At 38.0% G+C, this 10,727-nt stretch overlaps 2 non-coding genes across 2 annotated transcripts; both read right to left on the bottom strand.

The window, feature by feature from the left end:
- Positions 1 to 4,844: 4,844 nt before the first annotated feature.
- On the bottom strand, positions 4,845 to 4,957 carry LOC147537079 (small nucleolar RNA Z152/R70/R12). The gene has a single exon (XR_015226843.1). It is a non-coding gene; the product is annotated as a small nucleolar RNA Z152/R70/R12 (small nucleolar RNA).
- Positions 4,958 to 5,522: 565 nt separating this feature from the next.
- Positions 5,523 to 5,605, bottom strand: LOC147537078 (small nucleolar RNA R38). The gene has a single exon (XR_015226831.1). It is a non-coding gene; the product is annotated as a small nucleolar RNA R38 (small nucleolar RNA).
- Between the last annotated feature and the right edge of the window lie 5,122 nt (positions 5,606 to 10,727).

Below are 10,727 nucleotides of genomic sequence, written 5' to 3'. Positions count from 1 at the left end.
GAAGCTATTCAAGTTCAAGTCAATTCAATCACTATCGAAAACCAGACCCAATCTGAAATAATAAGTTGATGATGAAGAAGCTATTAGGGTTTTGTGCTTGATTGACTTTATTCAGGAATTAAAAACCCAAAAGCTATTAGAAAACCAGACCCAATCTGGAATAATATTTGAAAAAATTATTTCATAAAAAGTACAATTTTACCCTCGAAATGAGTTTGCAACAAAAGCGAACTCAGAAACTATAAATTGCAACAATGGCAACATCAGCAGCAACAGCAGAAAAACTACAAAAGTGACGGGCTCTGCCGTGATTCAGATAAATCAGACTTCATAGTTGAAATTGGTCCTATGGTTGGTCGTGGACCTCGATAACTCGTGGTCTAATTAATTGGTACTTTGTCCTTTCATTTCTTTTCAATTTTCTTAGGTAAATTTCTTTTACTCTTTTGGTAAGGAAATATTCAGATAGGGTTTGAGCATGAGTTATAGAATCTCATATTTGGAAGACAGTCTTGGGTTTATTGGTCTTTAATACCAGACTTTTTGTTTCTGCATCAGTGTTAGACTTGTTATCTGTTCATTATGTGATTATTATAGAGCTCTCAACCAAAAAAATGCTAGCAAAAGATTCCAAATCAAGGGGACTTCCTATAGAACAGTTTCTTGCCCACCGGTAGCTACAGATTGACAAGTATAGATTTGTTTGGAACGAAGTTATTACATAAATCTTTCCCGATCTTTTTCTACTTGAATACGCCGTATTTCTAGAGGACGGCTTTTCTTTTAAGGTCATGAATATCAAAGTTGGCTCTGTGAATATAGAAAGATAACTAATGGGTAAAGCTATTTGGCTTGATCTAATGAGAATGATCTTGCCTTCCAAGAAAAGCAAATTGGCCTTCCAACTTGCAATTTTTCTTAAATTCACCATATAATCGGATTCCACAAGGTTTCGACTGAAGCCCCAGTGTTTAAATAGGTGGGTATGAGTTAGTTTCGCATCACTTGGGCGAGCCAATATTATAGGCAGGAGCTCAAGCTTAGCAAGATTTGAGGCTTTCTGATCAAGAAGCTTCCAGGACGAGGAACAAGACCTTGCACTATTTGGGCTTCAACCTAAGTACCCTAAGTGGAGACTAGATGTTTCTTTTTGATCACCCACTTTCTTCCTCACTTCATCTGATAAGCCTCGGTGTGTCATTCAAGCGGAATATTTAAGGAAAAATAAACTCCTTTAAGATGACGAAATCGTATTGACCCAAAGACGTCTTATTTCTCCTTTGGAACTTATATACTGTATTGATCATTTGCCTCAGCGATCACATTTGCTACTAGAGTCATTTGTCATGATCCAAGAAAAATCAGGAGGAAATCTCACCAACAATGATACCAAACATTAAAAGAAAGACAAAACTATATTAAAAAAGCATGAAAATAGGAACTAAAAAGATCCAAAAATGGGGTTAAGAACAAGTTCCATAACTATCTACACCCACTAGTTTAGCAACAACTCCAACTGCGATTCTGTATATAAATATTTGGGTCAAAACACATATAACCCATAACCAGTTTTGAAAGAAAACCATAACCTAAGATATGTTGGGAAAGGAATTAATAAACATGAACCGCCTATTCGTTAGAACACATTTGATATGCTTATCCATAATTCCATATAATCAGCAACATACTTCGTACTCTGAAGTCAAGACATTGGAAAAGAAAGATCGACAAGAAAATAAATGGTGGTTGGATGCTTATTACTTCCATCAAGAAAGCCTAATTGAAGTATTGAACCATCTGCATATTCACAATTTTTCGGATTTTACTAGTAGAAAAAACAACGAAACTTTGTTGAGGATTGTGTTTGAAATAGGACGAATCCTCTTGCATCATTATTCATTCATGTCGATGTGCACTAATTATTCGATATTACTTCTTAAAAGCTGATCGTCCTATGATTACATCTTATTTCATGTAGAAAAACTATCCTTTCTTAAAACTGATCAAGCTGGAATGGTCTAGCTTAATTGTCTTCCATCAATACTATGCTTTCATTTTCTTGTAGTTGGATTTTCTAGTTCTCTGGATCAAATAGCACTCACGGGTGGTTCCTAGGTTTCAGTTGTTGTACTCGCCAAAAGTGTATTTCGTTCATGTTCGGGACCTGTTATTACATAGGCCGCGGCTTTGGGGAATAAAGAATAATCTCCGGGGAATAAATTCTTTAGGGAATCTATATTTTTTTGTACATTCTCGGAGGAATATTTTATTTTAGTCCAAAAATTTAATTGATCAAACATTGCCTCCTAATCTTCATCTTCTCTATCTCCTTCACCACCATGACTTTCCACCACCACCATCCCGATCACCACCATTACGACCACCATTGCCACCCAAAGTTCTCTTATTTATTAAAGGAGGGTCATCATTCCATCATAAAATGGAAGAATTCATTCATTAACTTGAGATTAATCGATAATATATTCAAATTGATACTCTACATGAAATGTTTCAACCAAAATCATCTTCATGTAAATAAAATATACAGAGCACCCCATTTGGCTATAATATCCTTATCAATCACTTGGGATGATTAAGATGCATCATACTACCATTGTTTTAATAGTTCTTATCACAGAACATGCACATGGAAAGATTAGGAAGAGATCTACTAACCAAGACTAGGGTAAAGCAGAATCTAATCTTACGGAGAGAAAAGGGAAAAACTAATCTGATTTTTGCATTTAGAGAAATGGTAAAAACTAACCTAAGGTTCTACGTGGAGAGACCTATAAGTAGAATGGCAAATCTAGAGAGAGGTAATGTGTGCCTGTAGAGTAGAAAGAAAAAGTGAAAGGAATATGTTAGGTTGAAACATTTAGATCCAGATTTACATCTGAGATCTGCTGACAGAAAGGAAATGATTAATGCATTCAAGATCCAAATAATCTGAATATTTGCAGGGTGAATAATCTAGTAAAACCCTAGGTTTTCGTTTGATGAACCTGTCTCCACGTTCATGAATTTTTTTTCAAGGAATTACATAATCAATGAGAGGACCAAAGAATTTCCTCTCTCACTAGACCTCGTCTGAAAGATCTCCCTCTCTCTCTCTATACTTTTTTCTCTCTACTTCCCTCTCTCTCTAGACCTCTCTACTTCCTCTGAAAGAATTTCAAAAAATAAATTTTAGGGTTCCATTAAACCTTTGTTGTAGCGATTCACTAGAGAGAAGAGTAGAAGTTTGAAGAGTGATAACATTTTTTAGGGTTTTTACTTTTGTAAGTTGCCGAGGTTGGAATGCGGAGAGAGATAAGAGAGATAGGGAGAGAGAAGATGAAGATTAGGGGGCAATGTTTGATCAAGATAATTTTTAGGCTAAAAGAAAAGTATGCCCCTAAATTAATATTTATTGAGTAAATCTTTATTCCCCGGAGATTTTTTTTTATTCCCCAAAGCCGCGGCCTATTACATATTATGCTACATTAAGTTGACTACCTTACCAATTCTTTTGCAGCTTTGACTGCAATTATCCTCTTTCTATCCTCAATTTCAAGAGAACTTCTGACCTGCATTAAACCAACAAGATATTAAGCTCATAATAGGCGAGTTTAGCTGTTAACATGGATGACAATGAAAACAGTGCAAATGGGAGTTACAGACATGATCAGTATAGATTTATGATCTGTTTTGAGTGAACGGTAGCTACTAAAACAGATACATAGATACATAGATAGATAGTTAGAGGCTGGCAAGGGGTTGATTTATGTCTCTTTTTAGTTGGTTTCATGAAGGAGCAACTGGCAGGGTAAAACTATGGACCTTTGTGGGTTTAAAGAAGGAGATGGGGAAGCATGGGTACATGCTTTTGTTTTTTTTGTATAACCTAAACAGATGTTAGAAGAATGTAGAGAAAAAGAAGAAAGTAGCAAAAACAGAATTTGTTTGATTTAATGAAATTTTGAACTTCTACAATTTGTTCTGATACATTTTATCTTGTACCAATTCTGGGAGTTTTTCTTTCTCTTGGTATTTCGAATTGTTTGTTGACACGGACAAAGTAAGGGAAACCCTCTGAAATGATTTCAATATTGGACCTTGGACATATAATAGTTCCGAATCGAATCCCTTTAGAAAGAAGATCTTTTGTCTCATGGGTACATGCTTTTGTTTTTTTTGTATAACCTAAACAGATGTTAGAAGAATGTAGAGAAAAAGAAGAAAGTAGCAAAAACAGAATTTGTTTGATTGAATTAAATTTTGAACTTCTACAATTTGTTCTGATACATTTTATCTTGTACCAATTCTGGGAGTTTTTCTTTCTCTTCGGTCATATAATCCAAGTGGAAGGCTGACTAATCCACGTCCACGGTATGGGTTCTGATGATATTGGAATCTGTATGGTTTTCTGATCCATGGAGAGTAACTATCTTGATTGAGCACATCATCTAAAAGTGGAATTCTTGGTAATTTTAGCGAATGACTTGACGGAAAAAAGATACTAGTAGTCTGTAACACTGCATAAGCTAAAATACGATGGAATTATACTTGCAAATGAATAAATGACCGAGTCATATATTAAGGAATAACACTGATAACAATCTAGTTAATACATATTACATGGACACAGAGATCAAAATCAACTATAAAGCTATTCTGCTAGACAAAGTAGTTTGGGCCAAAATGCCATGGCGTGTCCGAAAAACGCTTTGGTAGTTGAAACCCTGCAGAAAAAAGCTTTATTGGATGAAAAAAGTACATATATTTCATGAAGAAAAAGTGGAGAAACGGATTTTGTTCGAATCTAATTCAATCAATCAATAAAGAGAAGTTGAAACACATTTGATGCTCAGTGGAAGGAGAAGTCGTTTTGGTTGTAAGGCTCATGGCAGAGATTTTTTAGGTCTCCACCACTGCCCTCGACACACCTCCGTGTGTTTCATCTCATCATCGCATCTACAAGTCTTAACTTTCAAGAACACACAGTTACTAAGGAATACACCACCATGTCACTAGCACCAACAACGAAAAAAAACCTAAACGACGACCACTTACCCAACTAATATACTCACATAGCTACTACTAAAAACATCACAGAGTTATAACAAGCTAATCAGTATTTTAAAAAACAAAATCTATATGTGATAGATACTCTATATGGCTCAAATGAGATATATAATCTTTATTAAATTATGCAAATTTAATAAAGATGTCATGTCCTACTCGACTAGCCAGGTATGGTTGGGAAATTGTGAGACTACCCAAAACTATGACAAACAATACAAATATCGGTAGATAGCATGGCTTCGTAAGATATGTGGTTTTGCTACTTCGAAATAGTTGACATCATCATCATCGCACTCTTCTTTTTCATTCCACCAAGAAATGTACATGTGTTTACCAAAAAAAGAAAAGAAAATGTACATGTATACAAAGGAAGAAAAAGAAAGCCATCAACTTAATCAAACTTCAAATTATTACTACATGCCTTGATATAGATTTGTTTAGAAAACAGTGTTTTTTGACGTGTCAGATTAAAATTAATCAGCACAAATACTCTCAGACAGGGATGACTGTTAATTTTGGATTCTCATCATCCACAAAACACTTGAAGAATACAGAAAACATAACAAACTATAATCTGGGTAGCAAGAAGTAAAATGAGATTTACTAGTGAATCTAGAAGAGAATTTTAACTGAAGAATGCAAAAAAAAAAAACTAGGGTTTACAATTGTAAGTAAGAGACTTCGTTATATCATCAGGCTTCAACTTTATAGGGTTTTGGAAGTAGGAGAGGGATTTTTTGAGTTTTGCTTAGACTATGTTCGATGGGGGGTAGTAGATAAAAGAAGTCACGGAGCCTCAAGAAATAAAGTTCTATAGGCGCCTCCATTTTTTTTTGCTTTTTGAAAATGCCCCCGACCCTCAGGAAGTACGATAAAGCGACCCTCAGTAAGCCCGGCTCGGCCTTTTGAACAAACCGCCGCAAGATTTTAGGATTTAACTTTTTCTTTTTGATGAAATTTTAGGATTTAACTTGATCAACAAGTTTGGATTTTGGTGCTTCTATATAAATCGGGAGGAGGATATTGTAGAAACTAAAAGAATATGAATAGGTTTTGTGTGAGGAAAACCATTAACCTCCCTTGTATATTTATATTGTTAATAGTTTACATAAATATGTAGTTGACATAGATAGCTATACACAAGAGAGGAAAGAAAATACATAAGGTAGGAAATAGTATATACAATATATTAGAAAGAATCAAGTCCAATCTCATCCAAAATCTTTAGTCAATTATTTCCCGAATCTGATTATTATTACCATTATTACCCTCCCGCAAATTGAGCTTCGAGGAGACGCGAAGGTTCAATTTGGGACAAAGCTCCAAGAACCGGAAATGAGATAAGCTTTTCGTCAAAATATCAGCTACCTGATCATGAGATGGGACAAACTGAATCTTCACTGATCCGGCTACCACCTTTTCTCGAACAAAGTGGTAGTCCAAAGCAATGTGCTTAGAACGACCATGAAACACTGGGTTGGCAGTCACGAGGATGGAACTTTTATTGTCACAATATATACTAATAGGAGTAGATAGGCGAATACCCAATTCCTGAAGAATATAACCAATCCAAGTTAAGTCAGCAGTAGTGGAGGCAAGAGCCCGATATTCAGCTTCGGTGCTGGAACGAGAAACCGTAGGCTGCTTACGAGCACTCCAGGTGAGAAGATTCCGACCAAGAAAAATGGAGAACCCAGATGTAGAACGACGTGTATTAGGGCAACCTGCCCAGTCAGCATCAGAGTAAGCATGAAGAGAATTAGAGGCAGAGTCCGCAAACAACTGTAAACCCATGTGAATCGTCCCCTTAACATAATGCAATATGTGTTTAACAGCTTGAAAGTGGTCAACTGTGGGAGCGTGCATAAACTGGCACGCCACATTGACTGCATAGGCTAAATCTGGACGAGTCAACGTAAGGTACTGAAGAGAACCCACCACCTTACGATATTGAGTAGGATCTGAAAAAGCAACACCCTGTCCTAACAACTGAATGCCTGTAGTCATAGGTGTAGAAGCTGGTTTGACACCCTCTAAATTTAAAATTTTAAGGATGTCTAATGCATATTTAGATTGAGTAAGTAAAAGACCATCCTTATTCGAAGTTGCTTCAATACCCAGAAAATAATGTAAAGAACCCATATTCTTCATATCAAACTCAGAAGATAGTTGAGAAATAATAGTATCAATGGTGGAGGAATCAGCTCCCGTGAGTATAATATCATCAACATAAAGCAACAAATAAATCATACCCACTGGAGTCGTACGAATAAAAAAAGAGGTATCAGACTTACTAACACGAAAACCAATACGGAGTAGGTAAGAGCTGAATTTGTCATACCATGCCCGAGGAGCCTGCTTCAAACCATAGAGAGCCTTGTAAAGACGACAAACATACGATGGATGGGAAGTATCAACATAGCCAGGAGGTTGGGCCATGTAAACCTCCTCATTTAGATCCCCATGAAGAAAGGCATTCTTCACATCTAACTGAAGAATGAACCATCCACGAGAAACTGCAATAGAAAAAATAATCCGAATAGTTGTAAGTTTGACCACAGGGCTGAAAGTCTCATCAAAATCAAGTCCAGGTTTTTGAGTAAAACCTTGGGCAACCAAACGGGCTTTATACCTGTCAATAGCGCCGCCAGGTTTGAGCTTAGTGCGAAAAACCCATTTAGAACCAACAATGTTCATAGAGGGGTCAGGGGGGACCAAAGACCAAGTACGTTGTTTCATAAGAGCTTCCATTTCTTCTTCCATAGCACGTTGCCAATGTATTGATTTACTAGCCATACGATATCCCCGCGGTTCCGTGATAGCAGATAAGGCAGCATAAAAGCTGGAACCAGAAGAACCAAAAATATCAGAATCACGAGGAGAAATAGGGTACCGAGAATATACCTGAGATGGAGTCGTGTCAACTAGTAGAGCATCACGCATGATTGAGTCCATCAACCTGTAACCTTGAGGACCACACTCCGAGCTAGAATCAAATGAAACCGTCGGAGCAACCCCTCCCGTAATCGAATCCGTCAGAGAACGCATGGGAACCGGAGTAATACCTGCCAAAGAACGAGGACCCGATACTAGAGGAGTGGTAGGAGTAGATTCCGGTGGTGTAGTAGGAGCTGCGGAGGGGCCCTCAGTCGAGACTGAAGGCACCTCCCCAGTAGGTGCAGGAATAGGGGTCACGAATGAACTGACAGGGGTATCATCTAGACGAATTGTGGTAACTAAAGGTGCCTTTGAGGTAGAATCATCCACCGGAATGGGAATGGGATTGGCTTCAATGCTAGGGGTAGTAGTGGAAGACGAGATAGACATTAAGGGACGAGTATCAAGAAAACTCACTAGATCATCAGATGAAGACACAAAATCAGACGTTTTAAACGGGTAAATAGCTTCATCAAAAATAACATGACGAGAGATAAATACCTTCTTGGTGGTAGGATCTAAGCATTTGAAACCCTTATGAAATTGACTGTAACCGATAAACACACATGGGAAGCTCCGAGGTGAAAGTTTGTTAGAAGCATAAGGTCGCAAATAAGGGAAACAAAGACATCCAAACGAACGCAACATGGAATAGGAAGGTGGCTTACCGTATAAAGTGGAGAAGGGAGAAGCATTCTGGAGCACTGTCGTAGGCATTCGATTAATGAGAAAATTTGCTGTTTGAAAAGCTTCAACCCAATAAATAGCAGGTAACCCACTATGAAATAAAAGACTCAGTCCAGTTTCAGTTACATGACGATGTTTACGCTCTACACGAGCATTTTGAGCAGGTGTATACGGACAAGAAATACGTCTGTCAATGCCATTTTCACTTAGAAAATTTAAAAATTGAGTATTTTGAAATTCACCTCCTCCATCTAATTGAAGAGTCTTAATTTTAGAGTCCAATTGATTTTCGACAAGAGATTTAAATTTTACAAAGACTTGAAAAAATTCAGATTTAGCACAAAGTGGATAAAACCAAGAAAATCGACTGTAATCATCAACAAAAAGCACATAATATTTAAAACCATTAGAATTAGGAACAGGAGAAGGAACCCATAAATCAATGTGCACAAGAGCAAGAGGAGAAGAAGCTCGTTTATTATTCAAAGTAAATGGAAGTCTATGACTTTTACTCATATTACAAGAAATACAAGTGGAAGACATAGAATTCTTGGAAACAGACTGAATTAAATTATCCTTAATGAAAATTTCTAATACCCTAGAAGACACGTGACCAAGTCGACTATGCCATATACCAAGTGGTGCTTTGACTGAGACTGAAGTAGAACTAAAAAATGAGGAATGAGCTTCATCTAAGACAAAAAAATTTCCTCGCCTACTGCCGGTGCCCAGAAGCCTTCCTTTCTCCTGAAAGATAACAAAACCATGTTTTAAAAATATAACAAAACAATGAAGATCATCAACAAGTTTGCCTATAGATAATAAATTCTTAGTAAGAGAAGGAACATGAAGTGAATCAGGTAAGGTGAGGACACCATGAGGAGTGGGAAGAGAAAGGGAACCTTTATGTCGAATGGTGAGAGGCGAACCATCACCGATGTAGACTTTATTTGAACCAGAATAGGGAGTTAAGTGAGAAAAGTTACCGGAACTTGACGTCATATGACTTGAGGCACCACTATCGGCATACCAAGACGGATCTGACGGATTGGTGATGACGAGAGACTGAAGAGCATCATCTGCGGCTTCAATAGATTCAGCATCGGCAACGTGGGCTTCTCGGCGAGGTGATAGAGATCGATCATGAGGACGACGACGAGATGAGTCACGGGTCCGACGAGGAGAGGGTTCTCGGTACGGTTGTCGTGGTGAATATTGATCACGACGACGAGGAGAGTCTCTTTGACGTCGCGGTGGTCGACCAGTAAGCAAAAAACAACGATCAGCAGAATGCCCAGGCTTCTTACACCACTGACAGACAAACGTCGGTGTGGACCGAGAGGGTCGTCTATTGATGAGCCATGAAAATGTCTCATCTGAATCTCTTAACTTGGGCTAGTTAGTTCAATTCAAGCCGTTACTCTGATGAATTGTTTGTTTTTCTTTCTCAGGTGTCTTTTACTGAATTCAGTGTGAAAAACGATTAAAATCGGGAGAAAGACATGCTAAGGGCATTGTGGTAAGTTGTTGGTTATGCTAATCCTGGTCGACTTTAATACTCAGACGAAAGTAGAGTTCAAAACGAATCCAACGGCGAAAACGGAAGTCAAATCGGACCCCGGACGAGAAGGATAGCCTAAGTCAAAGTTGAAGTCAATCATGGATGACCAAGTCAGCAGGAGTACCAGAGTAGGTGATCCTGTGATTCATGGAGCCGAAATTTCAGTGGTCCCACTCAATCTGATGGTGCTGGAGTGTGGATCTTTGAGCAGTAGGGATATTTCGGTACAAGTATCGGGCGCAAAAGATATACCATGTTGTGGAGATCCAGTGTTACTGTTGCATCTTAATGAGAGTAGGTCCGCTCCATCAGACGGTTAATGTGAACTTCCAACAAATGGACAGTCTCCACAACCCGGAGTATCATCTTACGCTACTCCATGGGACACATAATGTGGTCCTCTAGACAGCTACACGTCGATCCACGTGAGTGGTTCAATATTTCCAGGAACAAGAAAGCTCAGACTGCATGCACG

This window comes from Eschscholzia californica, unplaced genomic scaffold (assembly GCF_041429995.1).
Source record: "Eschscholzia californica isolate CP2 unplaced genomic scaffold, dmEscCali1.0.p SCAF_5, whole genome shotgun sequence".
NCBI classification, from domain to species: domain Eukaryota; kingdom Viridiplantae; phylum Streptophyta; class Magnoliopsida; order Ranunculales; family Papaveraceae; genus Eschscholzia; species Eschscholzia californica.
Note: the sequence above shows the minus strand (reverse complement) of the source record. Positions and strands in the feature narration are given on the sequence as shown.